General features: G+C 40.0%; 1 protein-coding gene across 8 annotated transcripts in view; it reads left to right on the top strand.

Annotated features, from left to right (window-relative positions):
- The first annotated feature begins 13,375 nt into the window (after positions 1–13,375).
- The window catches only part of LOC115109277 (A-kinase anchor protein 13), a 172,187-nt gene continuing 166,585 nt past the window's right edge, over positions 13,376–18,977 (top strand). For all 8 annotated transcript variants that reach the window (XM_065009693.1, XM_065009699.1, XM_065009695.1 and 5 more), the window contains exon 1: positions 13,376–13,649. The gene's annotated coding sequence lies outside the window, so the exon portion shown is untranslated. The remainder of the gene's footprint in view (positions 13,650–18,977) is intronic.

Consider the following 18,977-nt stretch of genomic DNA (forward strand, 5'->3'; position numbering starts at 1 on the left):
CCTTACAGTAAAAACCAACAATAAATTAAAATTGTATATGAAAACCTGTTCATGTATCGATTGATCTTTCTACGGAGTCAATAATAGAGTAATGAGTCAAGAGGGAATGCTTCAAAGACATCAGATTATGCTGCAGTATGTTTTCCATAAGTACACTGATATTCCCACAGCAGTTATGTAATGAGGAACCTCTGTAAAATCATCATGCAGAACTTACTGTACACCCAGTGAGCCCAACAAGTATTGATTTACTTTAAAAAAAACTACAATAATATCTGAGTTCAGCCAAGTTGAGTGCTGTTTATTTTTTGTAAAAGCAAGAGAATATGGAATTTTGTTTACCTTCATCCCTGAGATTGGAAGACCCCTGCACGGCATTCACTTTGTATTGGAGGGTCCTCCCGGTCCAGCAGAATGATGCAGAGAGAGCGAGAGAGGTGAAAGGGAGGGAGGAAGGAGTGTGGAGTTTTAGAGCAGCGGAGTTTCTTGATGCAGTCTGGGCACTAGCTGAATGCTAATCAGATAGTGGAGGCCTTTCCCCATGAGTGGAGGAGTGCAGAGCAGACCCCCTCCATATATATCCCTGTAACACCCACTCACAACCAGAATCCTGCCCAGTCAGCACTATCCACTGGCTGGATCAGACCATAGACCCACTGCCAGCCTGCATCTAACTCTTGACTGACTGCTCATACTGTAACAAGGGTTGTATGTACCTGAATGGCAGGTAGAGCCAGGTATCCTACAGGAAAAGTACACTCTCTATGGGAACAAACATAATCAAATTAAGAACGGCACACTTATATTTTCAACAAAAAAATGCATTTATATTATATACTGTATTTGTTGTATCACCAACTCCAGAAACCCAGGGTCTATGATTGCATGCAGTTCACAGCTAAATAATGTATCAATATCAACGTGACATTACACACTGGCTGCTGCAGGGTTAGGCTGGCGTCTGTCATACATTATTGCAGAGTACAGCTAGCAGCAGTCATCCTTCATATTGTATGCAGCGTGGACGGGCATTCCACATCATATACCAGCACCACCACGCTAAAGAATTTATATATCAAATCAAATTCAAATTTTATTGGTCACATACACGTTAGCAGATATTATTGCGGGTTTAGCGAAATGCTTTTGAAGTGACAGATTGCCAAGGAATCTGTAGCCTTTCTCCGCTGCGCTGTATCAGCACAATGGACAGCGCCCTACACAGGAAAGCAAGGCCATTTTGGTAATGAATATAGGTTACAAGATAGGGTAATTCACCTATTACAAACAGTCTATGTGAATGCAGCCATACACACTGCTGTCTTACCAAAATAATGCAATTTAAATGTTGAAAGTAGTAGCCTATTTGTTCATGCATGCAAACAAAAACACTGAATAGCAGTTTGGCTTAGAATACCAACAACTGTGAATGCAAACGAATGAATGTAAACAGAACAAAACAGAGGTAGGCCTAGAAAACAAAATATCAGATCAATAAAGGCATGACACAATTTATATTTTACATTAATAGTAAACAAACATGGTAAACAAAAGGTGAATGGAGATCCAAATAAACAAAACATACCCTACAGCCTACTACAGTGAGATGCAGCCATCCACAGCTGTCCTGTCAAATAAATAGACCTATAGGTCGCTTCAAACATGGAAATCATGAGTTGCAATACGACACGATACACTTCTGTGGATCAAATTCAACCCACATAATCAATTAAGCAATGCCAGCCTACCATAAACACATTTCCAATTCGTACAGTTCCATTTATAACCACGAAAACCAGTAGGCTACCAAGAAAGTCTATTATAGTTATCCATTTCTATGGTGAAACATACTGATATGTAGCTATACGCAGGGGCGTCATTTCGGTTCTTTCATTGAAATTAGCAAATTTTCCCCTAACATCAGACCGGGCTACGAATTGAAAAGTTGACAGGTCTGTGTAAAAAATATATATATTTTACTGGACGGCTAGTCAACTATCTAGTAAACACTTCGCATACGAGGTCGGTGTCTCTTTTTGAACAAAATGAAACGGATATGTATTGTAATTGACCAAAATAGTAAGGTGGCCAATAACTGGGGACCATATGCCAATAATACAGGATGTATTTCTTTGCTCAACCACTTATCAAAAAGCTGATAGTAGTAGTATTTCCACTGAAATGTCAAACATGCTAATTGTAACCCATTAGCTAACTTTTTTACGACACAAATAATCACAAAACATTGATGGCTTGATCACAAAATAACAAAATAACATTTATATTTTTTAAATGCTGTTGAATATGCTGATAATACGGATTGTTACGTTATATTGAATTCTGCTTACAGTTGAAGTCGGAAGTTTACATACACCTTAATCAAATATATTTAAACTCAGTTTTCACAATTCCTGACATTTAATCCAAGTACAAATTCCCTGTCTTAGGTCAGTTAGGATCACCACTTTATTTTAAGAATCTGAAAAGTCAGAATAATAGTAGAGAGAATGATTTATTTCAGCTTTTATTTCTTTCATCACATTCCTAGTGGGTCAGAAGTTTACATACACTCAATTAGTATTTGTTAGCATTTCCTTTAATTGTTTAACTTGGGTCAAACGTTGTGGGTAGCCTTCCACAAGCTTCCCACAATACGTTGGGTGAATTTTGTCTCATTCCTCCTGACAGAGCTGGTGTAACTGAGTCAGGTTTGTAGGCCTCCTTGCCACAATTGCTCTATAGCATTTAAGTCAGGGATTTGTGATGGCCACTCCAATACCTGGACTTTGTTGTCCTTAAAAACTTCTTATGGATCAAATCCCTTTGGCGGGATCGATTTGACAACATCCGGTGAAATGGCAGAGCGCCAAATTCAAATTAAATTACTATAAATATTCAACTTTCATGAAATCACACATGCAATACCAAGTTAAAGCTACACTTGTTGTTAATCCAGCCACCGTGTCAGATTTCAAAAAGGCTTTACGGTGAAAGCAAACCATGCTATTATCTGAGGACAGCACCCCATCAAACAAAGACAGACAATCATAATTCAACCCACCAGGCGCGACACAAAACTCAGAAATAAAGATATAATTCATGCCTTACCTTTGAAGAGTTTCTTCTGATGGCACTCCAATATGTCCCATAAACATCACAAATTGTCCTTTTTTTCTTCTTCAGTTCCAACTGGCGCAACATGACTACAAAATATCATACCTGTAATCTTTGTCCAAACATTTCAAACAACTTTCATAATACAACTTTAGGTATTTTTTAATGTAAATAATCGATACAAATTTAAGACGGGATAAACTGCGTTCAATACCGGAGGAAAACAAAGTGGAGCGTGCTTTTCAGGCCACTTGCCTCTATCAAACAGTACACTTCACTCGATCCTCATTCTGGACAGCCCTACTTCTTCATTACACAAAGGAAAAACATCAAGCAATTTCTTAAAGACTGTTGACATCCAGCGGAAGCGATAGAAACTGCAAGCAACTGCCTTAGAATTCTAGATTCCCAATGAAAACACATTGAAAAGAGAGTGACCTCCAAAATAAAATTCCTGGATGGTTTGTCCTCTGGGTTTCGCCTGCCAAATAAGTTCTGTTATACTCAAAGATATCCTTCAATTAAAAAAAAAAACTTGTGTGTTTTCTATCCAAATCCACTAATAATATGCATATCCTAGCTTCTGGGCCTGAGTAGCAGGCAGTTTACTTTGGGCACGCTATTCATCCGGATGTGAAAATACCACCCCCTAGCCTTAAGAAGTTTTAAGCCATTTTGCCACAACTTTGGAAGTATGCTTGGGATCATTGTCCATTTGGAAGACCCATTTGTGACCAAGCTTTAACTTCCTGACTGATGTCTTGAGATGTTGCTTCAATATATCCACATAATTTTACTGCCTCATGATGCTATCTATTTTGTGAAGTGCACCAGTCCCTCCTGCTGCAAAGCACCCCCACAGCATGATGCTGCCACCCCCGAGCTTCACGGTTGGAATGGTGTTCTTCGGATTGCAAGCCTCCCCCATTTTCCTCCAAACATAACGATGGCCATTATTGCCAAACAGTTCTATTTTTCTTTCATCAGACCAGAGGACATTTCTCCAAAAAGTACAATCTTTGTCCCCATGTGCAGTTGCAAACCCTAGTTTTTTATGGCAGTTTTGGAGCAGTGGCTTCTTCCTTGCTGAGTAGCCTTTCAGGCATGTCGATATAGGACTCGTTTTACTGTGGATATAGATAATTTTGTACCTGTTGCCTCCAGCATCTTCACAAGGTACTTTGCTGTTGTTCTGGGATTGATTTGCACTTTTCGCACCAAAGTACGTTATTCTCTAGGAGTCAGAATGTGTCTCCTTCCTGAGCGGTAATGAAGGCTGCGTGGTCCCATGGCGTTTATACTTGCGTACTATTGTTTGTACAGATGAACGTGGTATCTTCAGGCATTTGTAAATTGCTCCCAAGGATGAACCAGACTTATGGAGGTCTAAAAAAAAAAAGCTGAAGTCTTGGCTGATTTCTTTTTATTTTCCCATGATGTCAAGCAAAGAGGCACTGACTTTGAAGGTAGGCCTTGAAAGGTACAGGTACATCTCCAATTGACTCAAATCATGTCTATTAGCCTATCAGAAGCTTCTAATAGATCATTTTCTGGAATTTTCCAAGCTGTTTAAATGCACAGTCAACATAGTGTATGTAAACTTCTGACCCACTGGAATTGTAATACAGTGAATTATAAGTGAAATAATCTGTCTGTAAACAATTGTTGGAAAAATGACTTGTGTCATGCACAAAGTAGATGTCCAAGCCAACTTGCCAAAACTATAGTTTGTTTAACAAGAAATTTGTGGAGTGGTTGAAAACTAGTTAATTACTCCAACGTAAGTATATGTAAACTTCCGACTTCAACTGTATATCATGCTATACCAAAATAAACAGAAAAGTTAAAATGCCTAGACCATTGAGTGCTTTTGCCCAAGAAGGAACAGGTTGGCGCGACATCTCCGCTGCGCTCTACCAGCACCATTGACACACACTAAAGCAATGCTGTTGAAAACCAAGGCTGTCTAATGAAGTCCTTTTACCATTTCATACCCTATGTTTTTGCTGAAAACACCAAGATTTTGATTTAAAAAACAACCAGCTAGATTGTTTCTTACCTTTACAGAAGAGTTGCAGCCTCCTTGAAGCTCTGTAAAACTTCCCGAGTAATCGATCATTCCATTGTTCTTTTTAAGATCCCTCTCAAATGCCAATAGTATTAGTTGAGCTTTCCTCAGGTGTAGCATACTCCTTCTGTGCTGACTGAATACGTTTGTCAAAGTGAAAAACGAGTTCTTGGATGTAGCTGTGGACGCACCAAAAGTCAATACATGTTTCCGTGTGGTAAGCACAGTCGGCATAGCGGAGAAAAGCCCAGAGAATAGTTGCAGGATATCAAGTGGGGTCCATTTGTCCTCATTGGAGCCAGAGCCTGACATTTCAAACTGCAAAACCTAGTGGGCAACACTAAACTCAGCTTCCACCAAATTTGATTTGCGTAGATCCAGCAGTGGTTTAATGTTTTCACATCTAGAAAGGTATGGCTCTCTCGGTCAAGGGCACGCAGGCCCTCCACCAGTTGGCTCTTATGTTAGCAGAATATTTCATACTTCACCAATGACAGCATCCAACGGGCTGAAGAACAGTCTTTTACAGTCTCTTGTCCTCTGTCCTGGTGGCCTACGGTACTGTCCACCACGTATTGCTGGTTATTTGTACTCAGCCTACATAAGGTAGTCATTTGCTTGGAGCTGGTGGTGCATCAGTGCCACTGGCACTGCACTGTGCCCAAATGACTTCAAACTCACTGTCACACCTCAGCTTCTCTCGCACTCCAAAGTACTGCGGACCACTTTGACTCCAGTGTAAAGATCTGTATTGAGAAGACTGAGGATTCTGTGCACCATGGTGGCTGTAAACTTAAAGCCGGGGTCCATCACTGCCTTCATCAGCCCTGTACCTTCGAGTCTGACTTTGATGTCAGAGTGGAACTTTTAACAACCACTGACACATTAGCAAGGTTTCCCCCTTCTCCTTTCGCTTTGTTTGGATACTTTGGTGAAACCAATTTCTGATATCCATCGTGCGTGGCTGTTGCAGAATAGCTGGTTTGAGCTAGCTAAATATGCTAATAACATGTTTTTTACAGCTAGCTAAGAAGCTAACTTAACTCTGAAATTATGGTGGGGCGCGAGGCAAAGTTGAGAAGCAGCTTCAATGGTAAACTTAACCCTTATAAATCAAAATAAAATATTACAGGCGGAGGCACGTCACCTTATTTTCTTAGCCTACAACAGAAGAGAAGCGTGTTTTCACGCTTTTTATGGAAACCCAAAGGATTCATACCTAATTGTCCCAGTGGCTTTCCATAGCCCCCCTACACACATGGCGCGCTCTGCCCATTGCTTACAATGTGCAGCGGAGATACAGATTTTGCTCCAACCTGTCACTCAATAATTTGAACTTTTTTGCTATTTTTATATAGGGACATAAAACTAAAACTGAGGGGGCTAAGTCCCCTTTTCCCCCTCATGGAGTCGGGCCCAAGTAAATGTCTCCCATTGAAACAAACAAACATCCATTGTGTTTTAATTAAAATGACAACAGTGCCCTCTACTTGACAAATTATGTAATATTTTTTTTTACTGATTATGGTCCCACCTCCTGTATAAACAAACTTTATTTTATTCAATTTACATAAATTGCTTTTACATTGTCCAAAACTGGACACACTTCATTGCTTAGAAATGTCTCATGAATGACCTTGAATGGAATACCACTTCCAGATCAAGCAAAGGAAAAATAATGCTTTGGGGTGGCAGGTAGCCTAGTGGTTAGAGCATTGGACCAATGGTTGAAAGGTTGCTAGATTGAATCCCTGAGCTGACAAGGTGAAAATCTGTTGTTCTGCCCCTGAAAAAGGCAGCTACCCCACTGGCTGTCATCATAAATAACAATTTGTTCTTAACTGTCTTGCCTAGTGAAATAAAATGCTGAAGCTAAAGAATTACAGGGGGATGAATCTCATTATTGTTAAGCACATTAGAGCTCCTGCAGGATTAGAGAAACTAAATTTAGACTCTATATTACCTCTGTCTGTCAGCCTCAGACATTACTGCCTATTGCTCTTGGCAGGAATCTCTGTAACATATCACTTGTTCCTTCCCTGCCTGTAGCTCTCCTGCCTGGTGGGTATTTAAATGTGATATGCAGTGGATCAAGATATTTTTCTTGATTATCTGGTGAAAAAATATTATTGCCTTTGTATAAGTACCATACTATATAACGGATGACTGAAAACTACAAGGCAATTGTATGCACATATCAAGATGTCCTCTAACCCACAATCACTGATGCTGTAACACATAATCTACTTTGTGCTTATTTGTGTCCTAATGGTCATTGGTTAGTGATCCCCTGTGTATTTTTCTCCATCCATTCATCCTCCCAGGCAGCCCACAGTAGCAGCGTCCCACAGCACCGCCGTTGAGAGTACCCCTACGCTCCTCCACCCTCAGAATCAGGCCTGATGCTGCCCTGGACAAATGTGTTTCAAAGCAGCCCAGCGTGATAGAAAACCTGAGCTGCATCTCCTCGCGCCCAGTGTCCTATTTATCTAACCTTTGGGCTGCTTACTGAAGAACCAAGAGAGAGAGAAAAAGAGACAGCGACGCATTCTCAGCCAAAAAAAACATGACAGTTCTTCAAAGCCCACTAACACGTGGTAGTCATGGAACCAGTGTGTAGTCCAGGGGCCCCGTTCTCGGAGGGGGCGAGGAAAGGAGGGTGGAGAAGCAGGAAGAGGGAGAGGGAGGACGGGAAAAGACAGGAATGAGAAAGGGTTGAATAGGAAAAGAGCAAGAGGCAGACTCACTTGATTTAAAAAAAATAAAAAATACATTGCACCCGCTTGAAAGATTCACACTAACCGGAGTCTCTAGACTCAAACAGTTTGATATAAAACATCAGCACCTTTAGTTGGTTTATAACCACAGCACCTTTAAACAATATGATATAACAGCAGCACCTTTAAACAGTATGATATAACAACAGAACCTCTAAACTGTATGATAACATTAACACCTTTAAACAGTTTGATATAACAATGGCACCTTTAAACAGTATGATATAAGAGCAGAACCTTTAAAAAGTTTGATATAACAGCAGCACCTCTAAACTGTATGATATAACATTAACACCTTTAAATTGTTTGATATAACAGCAGTACCCAAGATAATGCCACAGTCTTCAGAAGACAGACCGGCTTTCAAGCGGACTCCCTCCCTGGATGAATAGAGAATGGCGAGCTATACTGTACACTGGTGTTAGTGTGGTGCACTTTATTTGAACCCAGAGGCCCCAAGTTGTATTAATCTAGCCCCACTCCCACTCACACTCTCTTCTTCATCCCTAGTATGCAAGGCCTTCATCCCTAGTATGCAATGTCCATTGCTCCCTATAAAACCTAACACTGTCTCGACCATACTGATACCCCAAATACAAACAAGGAGCTGTACCCTACCCACACTGGGTGCCTCACTCACACATGCATGCACTGACTACACAGCACAGGCGCACACAGGTTTCCAGTTGTAATATTTATTATCTGCTAAAGCATTGAGGATGCATGATCCACTTCCAGCCAGGTGGTCCTGGGTGGTGATATAAACAGATCTTAATTATTAATTACTCAATTACTAATTTATTCTAACTCACAAAACCCATCTACTAATGGTTATAATATGTTTATTATGGCTATGTCTTGTGGCACCCCGGCTGTGCTTGAAATGACTATACGGTCTGCTGGGGCCGAGGACAGTTCACGTGAACAGTTATCTCTCAGAGGTGACCAAATAGAGGGGGCCAGTGAGAGCAGGCCTCAATCACCTGTTTTCTGACAGACTGCCACACTTCATGAGGACATAAAACTGTGGCGTATTCTCAGCATGACCACAAAGCACTCACACTGCCTCTCCTGTGTGTGTGTGTGTGTGTGTGTGTGTGTGTGCGTGCGTACGTACGTGTGTGTGTGCGTATACAATGTTTTTTCAGCTTGGGAGCAGCTAACCCTCTGTTTACCCCCTCTCCCGTTCCAGGAATAAGGACCAAAGTGCTATTGGGCAGCTTGCACGTAAGCTGCTAATTAAAGGCCCCATTCTTGGACCTGCTACTAGATCTATTGTGCATTAAATAGAATTGATGAAAAACCATTAAAGTTGGAGTTAATGGGTTTCTCACCTATGTTTTTTCTTTACCAATAACCACTCTTAATGACATTTTCTACAGTAGCTGAGGCAAAATAAACTACATTAACAGGTACAGTGCGATGGCATTACATGCTATTGGTCATGCAAAGCAATGCATGATTGCCATGTCAATCACAGTGCAGTCTAAGCTTATGCATTTATAAGTTAGAGACATTAATAAACCATGTCCCTTCACATATCCTCTAGAAGTCCACCTTACTTACATGAAGTACATTCATTATTGCCTAATAAATGCACTGTGTTTACCCTTCACACATAATACTCCATGGTTTCAAAGCATACTGTACAGTCTTATGCAATGATGTGAAAATGACAAGTTGTCAACTTTATATACAGTTGTTTCATCACCTATAATTGATGCATTTTAAAAACGTGAATTGAAACCCGAAACAATGCCAAAACCCACCCTATTTTATAACTCTGACATCACCCTACTGAAGTTTACATTTAAAATAGTTAAGGTTAGGGTTAGGATGTTTGGGTAGGGATGTCCCAAGGATCTCTGGTAGCACTAACCTATATTTTATAAGGATGACTGAGTGACAGCTCGTTGGACTGGTGAGAGAAGACAATGGAACATAGTTCCAACTAAACCTCGCCTCCCTAGAGATGGTATAACCACCCTCTGATGCATACGTCTTGTGATTACCGTTCTCCTAGCAGCAGGATATATTATACTGTAATAGTTAGCAGGATCGCAGATACACATTTTTCAAAATAAAGTCCCCAGGGAAAGACATGCTAAATTTTGGGATTATTGATTTGTTTAGCCATCTAGTGCAGTACAACTGTTTATCACAGCATTGCAACCGTCTTTCAAGCAATAAATTGATAATTTGATGTATTTTATTTTTCACATTGTATTATTTAAATCAGCATTTCTTTTGAAAGTTTACACAAATACTGGTATGTTGAAAGGCTATTGTGTAAACTATATTTAAAGAAATACACTTGTAATAAAGTACAAATATATGTTTTTGGAATTACTCAATAGAATCTGCAAAACATTGCTGGGCAATGGGTTTAATACAGAGTGCTGGTGACTCCTTACTCCATCCACTCCATTCACTGCAATGCAATGCATTGTATCTGGGATACTTATTGGGTTGTAGATAAAAAAAAACAACATGTTACTACCTGTCTTATATAAACAGGGGTGGGAAATACTCAGTTGAGTCTTCACTAACCAAACATGGTTCGTTTTTGAGGGGGACTGTGTCGCATGGCCTGCTGCTGGCTTTTTGCTCCGCCCCCTCCTTAGCCCACAATGCAATCTGCTGTAACAAACTGTACATTGGATACATATTGGCTTCTAGAGAAAACTTTTCTGCCTGTCTCAGCTAATATGGGGTTGAAAATACTCAGTAGGGTCGATACTAACCAAATATCGATAGTTTTGGAGGAGGACCATGCCATACATATTCAGCTTTAAATAACCATGTCGTACAAATAACCTGGTACTATCCATGGTCCTGAAATCAATACACACTCAAGCCAAACCTTTTTTCTATCAAAACAAAAATCTAATTAATTTACATTTTACATTTACAAATGACATGTAATGACTATTACCAGGCATTTTCTGTAGATTAAACAAATGTATTACAAAGTAATTATCTCTCTAATAACTCAAATAAAAATGCTATTGTGACAAAGTAAGACTGCTAATAAGACTACTTTAGAGAGTAAGTAAGTAAGAAGGGACATGTAAGACAAAGTCCAAGAGGCAAACCTTTTGGATTAATTGCGACCAAGCTGGGTTTTTAAGTGTTAGAAGGCTATGCATTATTGGGGTGATATAAACCTAAAAAAATATTTTATTTACCAGGCCAAGAGATTGACCTGATGCATTTTTGTCAAGGCTGGCCTTGGGCTGATTTAAATGTGTGAAGGTGCAGCCATTACTATCATCATGAAGTGAATCTAGGTCAGTAACAGGCCTGCCAGTCCATCGTTGTTACATTGTGTCTTTGAAAGAGTTGTCTTGTAGACTAATCAACTGCTAATAATCAATATTTGGCACCTCCATTAGGGCAAGGCAAGAATACATGAACGTTTAGGATGGAATGGAGTTTTATTTCACACTGGGAGCAAACAGAGAAAGCAACAAAAAAATAAGTGTTAAGGGGTTTTGTCTTTCCAACTGATATTCAACACAACAACAGTATATTAATGTGTTGTTTGAAATGAATATAACACGCAGGACTAAATGCATATATCTATTAAACAGTCCACCTCCTAAACTTAGTGGATTAAGGGTGTGACTAGGGGGTATTGTAGTTTATAATTTCTATATTGTGTTCTAGTTCATATTTTCTATGTTGGTGTTTGTATGATTCCCAATTAGAGGCAACTGGTAATAATTGTCTCTAATTGGGGATCATATTTAAGTAGCTATTTTTTTATTCTATTTTTATGTTACATATTTGTTTTCATAAATTACATTGCATTTTCTTGTTGGAACAATAAAAAAGGGTCATTGATTAAAATGCAATATACACTGAACAAAAATATAAACGAAACATTCAACAATTTAAGAGATTTTACTGAGTTACAGTTAATGTAAGGAAATCAGTCTATTTAAATAAACATATTAGGCCCTAATCTATGGATTTCACCTGACTGCAGATATGCATCTGTTGGTCACAGATACCATTTTTAAGGCAAGGATCAGAAAACCAGTCAGTATCTGGTGTGATCACCATTTGCCTCACGCAGCACGACACATCTCCTTCGCATAGAGTTGATCAAGCTGTTGATTGTGGCCTGTGGAATGTTGTCCCTCACCTTTTCAATAGCTGTGCGAAGTTACTGGATATTGGCGGGAACTGGAACACGTTATCGTACACAACGATCCAGAGCATGCCTAACATACTCAATGGGTGACATGTCTGGTGAGTATGCAGGCCATAGAAGAACTGGGGCATCTTCAGCTTCCAGATCCTTGCAACATGGGGCAATGCATTATCATGCTGAAACACAAGATGATGGTGGCAGATGAATGGCACAACAATGGGCCTCAGGATCTCGTCACGGTATCTCTGTACATTCAAATTGCCATTGATGCAATTGTGTTTGTTGTCCGTTGCTTATGCCTGTCCATACCGTAACCCCACCCTCACCATTGGGCACTCTGTTCACAATGTTGATATCAGCAAACTGCTCACCCACCATAAATTCTGTCTGTCATCCGCCCGGTATAGTTGAAACCGCGATTCATCCGTGAAGAGCACACTTCTCCAGCATGCCAGTGGCCATCGAAGATATGCAGTTGCCCCCTGAAGTCGATTACAATGCCAAACTGCAGTCAGGTCAAGACCCTGATGAGGACAACGAGCACGCAGATGAACTTCTCTGATATGGTTTCTGACAGTTTGTGCAGACATTCTTTGGTTGTGCAAACCCACAGTTTCATCAGCTGTCTGGGTGGCTCATCTCAGACCATCCAGCAGGTGAAGAAGCCAGGTGTAGAGGTCCTGGGCTGGCGTGGTCTGCGGTTGTGAGGCCGGTTGGACGTACTGCCAGATTCTCTAAAACGACATTGCTGATGGTAGAGAAAATAACATTTAATTGTAAGGCAACAACTCTGGTGGACATTCCAGCAGTCAGTATGCCAACTGAATGCTCTCTCAAAACATTAGGCATCTGTGGCATTGTGTTGTGTAACAAAACTGCACATTTTAGAGTGGCCTTTTATTTTCCAGAGGCACGAGCTGCACCTGTTTAATGACGATGCTGTTAAATCAACTTCTTGATATGCCACACCTGTCAAGTGGATGGATTATCTTGGCTAAGGAGAAATGCTCACTAACAGGGATGTAAACACATTTCTGAGAAATATGTTTTTTGTGTGTATGGAACATTTCTGGGATCTTTTATTTCAGCTCATGAAACATGGGACCAACGTTTGTATTTTTGTTCAGTTTATTATGAATGCATTATCCACATTGCAGTGTTTTGAAATGCAGGCTTTTATTTTGAAGGTTTCAAAATTACCATATGATAGTCACGTCATTGTTTGTGATGCTGGCAGAATACTAGTCTTCTGGTGAACTGAGAATAGAGTTTTAAGCGTGATCAACAAGTGGGCGCTCTGGGAACTATCTAGTAGCCCTACTGCATTTAGAAGTAGCGGCCATTCATTATGCTGAGAAGAAGAGGGACTTTATATGAAAATTAGATGCCCAAGGGATCTGGACTTCTCTCTGCAGATCAATGAGTATAGATGGCACGAAAAGGTTGTGGTTTGTGTTCTGATAACCTGTGAATGGAGAGGGGAATGCTTCGGAAAGAGGAACGCACGCTTTAAACACCCGCTAAATTCGAGGTAAGATACATTTTAGGCTGTAGCACGAGTTGAGTAAAAGGACAGTAGCATTTGGGAAATATGAATAAACTGTTTTCTGGAAACTATTTTGAAACAATTATTTCGGTCTCTTTTGCACGAGATACAATGTTTTTTTCCCCATATTAGAGATGACAGATTATAGCCGGTTAATTGCGTCTAGCCTCATGATTGCACCAATGTAAAAGTGTTAAGAACGTTGTCGTAGTGACCCTGAGGTGGCCTTGCTGCTTAGAATCCAACAAATCGAAGCTATGTCCGTGGTAAATAATTGTGGCACACACCGGTACAACCCTGTCCCATGCATCCCCTCCTAAATTCGGATCAGATATAAAATGGTAAATGAGTGTCCACCAAAAAGACGTGGGGGGTTGCACTCCACTATTGTGCCAGTAAAACGGACACATTTATTACCAAACTGAATAGAATGACCTCCTAAAAGTTATCCACCTCAATATTAATACAATGCATGGTTTCCATGACGTAATTAGCCTACATGTAATTCTGATGTTATTTCATGTAGTTTTTATAGAACTCGTTCAATACAAAATCCGGCCTGTTACCTTTTCACTATACAGGTGTCTCACCATTTAAGATTGTATTACTTTTGTAAAAATGCAGATGACCAAAGTACAATAGCTATATGTTGTTAGGGGACTATTTCTTCGGTAAGGTTAGGGGCTCGGGAATGTGGTCTGAAACACACAGCCACATTGAATCAGATGTGATGTTAATGTAACATTTATTACTAGACTACAACATTAGCATTGCGATAAACATAATACATGTTTTTTTATTTTAAACAATCTATTTGTTTAGATAAGATGTTTATACCCAAGTGGCTACAGTAGCAGTAGTCATTCACATACATACCCATGACACTGTAGTTGTCTCACCATACAACATCTAAATGGTTGTGAGACAGACTTCGGTGTGACTTCTCCAAGAGTTTGTGATTGGTAAAACATGCCAAGGCCTGGGAGCTAGCCTGCAGTACATGCTACATGTTATTGTTTTGGATGTTTTATTGCTTTTAACTCAGAATGTCTGATTACATTATGTAGCTTTGAGTTTGTTGTTAAGAATTGGAGTAGTGGAATTCCCAACATATGTTGGGTCTCTGTTTCCCACAGCATGCATTACAGATCTCACGCACACACACAGTTGGACTCGCAGTCTGTCTGGCATTACATGCATGTTTCATGTTCCCCCTCTTAGCTCTGTATGTGGCTCATCTGTATGCCTAGTGGTTAGAGCATTGGACTAGTAATCGAAAGGTTGCAAGTTCAAATCCCCGAGCTGACAAGGTACAAATCTGTTGCTCTGCCCCTGAACAGGCACTTAACCCACTGTTCCTAGGCCGTCATTGAAAATGTGTTCTTAACTGATTTGCCTAGTGAAATAAAGGTATAAAAAAGAAAAGAAAATCTGCACTTGGGTCTTGTCCCAGGGCTAGGCCTTAATGTCTGTAAGAAATCAGGATTGTAGTGCAAATCATCACTTTTAGCCTAGATATAGTGCCTACAGAAAGTATTCACACCCCTTGACTTTTTTTTAGTTGTGTATGAATTTAAAATGGATTATATTATTGTGTCGCTGCCCTACACACAATACTCCATAATGTCAAATATATTTATTATTTATTAAAAAGGAAAAGCTGAGTCAATAAGTACAGAGCAGTTTAGAGGTTGACCGATTAATCGGCATGGCCGATTAATTAGGGCCGATTTCAAGTTTTCATAGCAATCGGTAATCTGCATTTTTGGATGACGATTATGGCCGATTACATTGCACTCCACAAGGAGACTGCGTGGCAGGCTGAACACCTGTTACGCGAGTGCAGCAAGGAGCCATGGTAAGGTGCTAGCTAGCATTAAACTTATCTTATAAAAAACAGCAGTGCCTGATAATTTATCATCGAATCAAAGCCTGCTTCGCCAAACGGGTGATTATTTAACAAGCGCATTCACGAAAAAAAGCACCAATGTACCTAACCATAAACATCAATGCCTTTCTTAAAATCAACACACAAGTATTGGTACCGGACAAATGACACGCTCCTCAAGGCGAGTTTGGAGAGCTGGCACAGGACGTACAGGGCTGGGAAGGCGTACAGAGACCTGGTACGTAGAGCCGGCACAGATTTTCACCAGACTGATAGCACACTCCTTAGGACGAGTACGGAGAGCTGACTCAGGTGGCATTAAACTGATAACATGCTCCTTAGGGCAAATGCGTGCATCTTCCACCAACTCAACAACTCTCTCCATTCTCTCTCCATCCACTCACTGACGGTCTCTGACTCTCCGTTCACTCTCCTCCAGTTTATCCCTCTTCTCCCAGACTGGCTCTGGTTCATTCCTTGGCTCTGCCGACCACCCCTTGTGCCCACCCCCAAAAGAAATGTCAGGCTGTTTTTTGGGGTTTCTTTGTGGCTGCGAACCCCGACATCGTCACTGTCCTCCCTTCTCCTTGCGTCTGCTGCCAAGGAAGGCTATCCTGTCCTGCAATGATGTTCTCCCAAGTCCAGGATCCTTTTCCATCCAAGATCTCCTCCCAAGTCCAGGATACCTTCCCCTTCTGGGCACACTGCTTGGTCCTGTTATGGTGGGATCTTCGGTCACGAAGGTGAGGAAAGACGGACCAGGGCTCAGTGGATGTTGAGTTCCACATATTTATTATAAAGTGAAACTTAGCCAAAACAAAACAATAAATCAAATAAACTAACAACAAAACGTGACAACGTGGTGCACATGCACAAAACACAAAATAATATCCCACAAATTCAGGTGGGGAAACAACCTACCTAAATTTGATCCCCAATCAGAGGCAACGATAAACACCTGCCTCTAATTGGGAACCATAATAGCACTCACATAGAAATATCTATACTAGATCACCCCTTAGTTCTCTATGGTGTAGTAGGTCAGGGCGTGACTAAGGGCTCTCTATGGTCAGGGCGTGACAAGTATATATTTTTAAACCTGCATATTTAGTTAAAATAAATGAATGTTAGCAGGCAATATTAACTAGGGAAATTGTGTCACTTCTCTTGTGTTCAGTGTAAGCAGAGTCAGGGTATATGCAGCAGTTTGGGCTACCTGGCTTGTTGCGAACTGTCTGAAGACAATTTCTTCCTAACAAAGACCGTAATTAATTTGCCAGAATTTTACATAATTATGACATAACATTGAAGGTTATGCAATGTAACAGCATTATTTAGACGTATGGATGCCACCCGGTCGATGAAATATAGAAAGGTTCCGTATTTCACTGAAAAAATAAACGTTTTGTTTTCAAAATTATAGTTTCCGGATTTGACCATATTAATGACCTAAGGCTCGTATTTCTGTGTGTTTATTATATTATAATTAAGTCTATGATTTGATATTTGATAGAGCAGTCTGACAGCACTTTCCTGCGTTTGCCAGCAGCTCTTCTCAATGCTTGAAGCACAGCGCTGTTTATGACTCCAAGCCTATCAACTCCCGAGATTAGGCTGGCAATACTATAGTGCCTATAAGAACATCCAATAATCAAAGGTATATGAAATACAAATGGTATAGAGAGAAATAGCCCTATAATTCCTATAATAACAACTACAACCTAAAACTTCTTAACTGGGAATATTGAAAACTCATGTTAAAAAGGAACCACCAGCTTTCATATGCAACTTAAACGTTAGCTTTTTTACATGGCACATATTGCACTTTTACTTTCTTCTCCAACACTGTGTTTTTGCATTATTTATTTGAGACTAAATGTATTTTTATTTATGTATTATATTAACTTTAAAGAAATGTGTTCATTCAATATTGTTGTAATTGTCAATATTACAAATATATATATATATATATATATATATATATATAAAAAAAAAATCGGTATTGGTCTCGGCATCGGCGTTGAAAAATCATAATCAGTTGAACTCTAGTGCAATTGGTAAAGAATTCAGACCTCTTCCCTTTTTCCACTTTTTGCTACATTGCAGCCTTATTCTAAAATTGATTAAATAAAAAAATCCTCATCAATCTACGCACAATACCCCATGATGACAAAGCGAAAACAGGTTTTTAGAAATGTTTGCAAATGTATAAAAACAACAAGAGATGCCTTATTTACATATGTCATCAGACCCTTTTGTTATATGACTCGAAATTGAGCTCAGGTGCATCCTGTTTCCATTGATCATCCTTGAGATATTTCTACAACTTGAATGGAGTCCACCTGTGGTAAATTCAATTGATTGGACATAATTTGGAAAGGCAAACACCTACCTATATACGGTCCCACAGTTGACAGTGCGTGTCAGAGCTAAAAACTAAGCCATGAGTTTGAAGGAAATTGTCACAGCCTACTAGGAGTGGTGGGTTGGAGTCAGGCGCAGAGAGCAGGGTTCGGTAAATCGTAATTTATTCTCCGGCAAAAAACGGTCACGCCAACATACACACAGGTGAAACTAATAAGACAAAACCAACAGACAAACGAAAAAGGGATCGGTAGCGGCTAGTAGGACGGTGACCGCCGAGCACCGCCCGAACAGGCAGGGGAGCCAACTTCGGCGGAAGTCGTGACAGAAATGTCCGTGGAGCTCAGAGACAGGATTGTGGCGAAGTAGGCTTTGATTAGATGATAAATTAACAGGCACCGTATTGATTATATGCAACGCAGGACAAGCTAGTTAAACTAGTAATGTCATCAACCATGTGTAGTTAACTGGTGATTATGTTAAGATTGATTGTTTTTTATAAGATAAGTTTAATGCTAGCTAGCAACTTACCTTGGCTCCTTGCTGCACTCGCGTAACAAGTCGTCAGCCTGCAACGCAGTCTCCTCGTGGATTGCAATGTAATCGGTGTCCAAAATGGTGATTACCGATGGTTATGAAAACGTGAAATTGGCCCTAATTACTCGGCCATGCCGTGTAAATATAAAAACGCAGACTTTGAATATGCTTGTCATCGGCAAGGACTAGGGAGTTTAAAAAATATATATATACAAATTAACAGAACATAACTATGCACAGGCAAAGTCCTAGAGGAATACCTGGTTCAGTTTGCTTTCTAACAGACACTGGGAGACAAATTCACCTCTCAGCAGGACAATAACCTAAAACACAAGGCAAAATATACACTGGAGTTGCATACCAAGATGACATTGAATGTTCCTGAGTGGCCTAGTTACAGTTTTGACTTAAATCGTTTTGAAAATCTATGGCAAGACTTGAAAATGGTTGTCAAGCAATGATCAACAACCAACTTGATAAGACCTTGAATAATAAAAAAAAATAATAAAAAAAAAAAAAATATA

The sequence above is a fragment of the Oncorhynchus nerka genome, linkage group LG25, assembly GCF_034236695.1.
Source record: "Oncorhynchus nerka isolate Pitt River linkage group LG25, Oner_Uvic_2.0, whole genome shotgun sequence".
In the NCBI taxonomy this organism is placed as follows: domain Eukaryota; kingdom Metazoa; phylum Chordata; class Actinopteri; order Salmoniformes; family Salmonidae; genus Oncorhynchus; species Oncorhynchus nerka.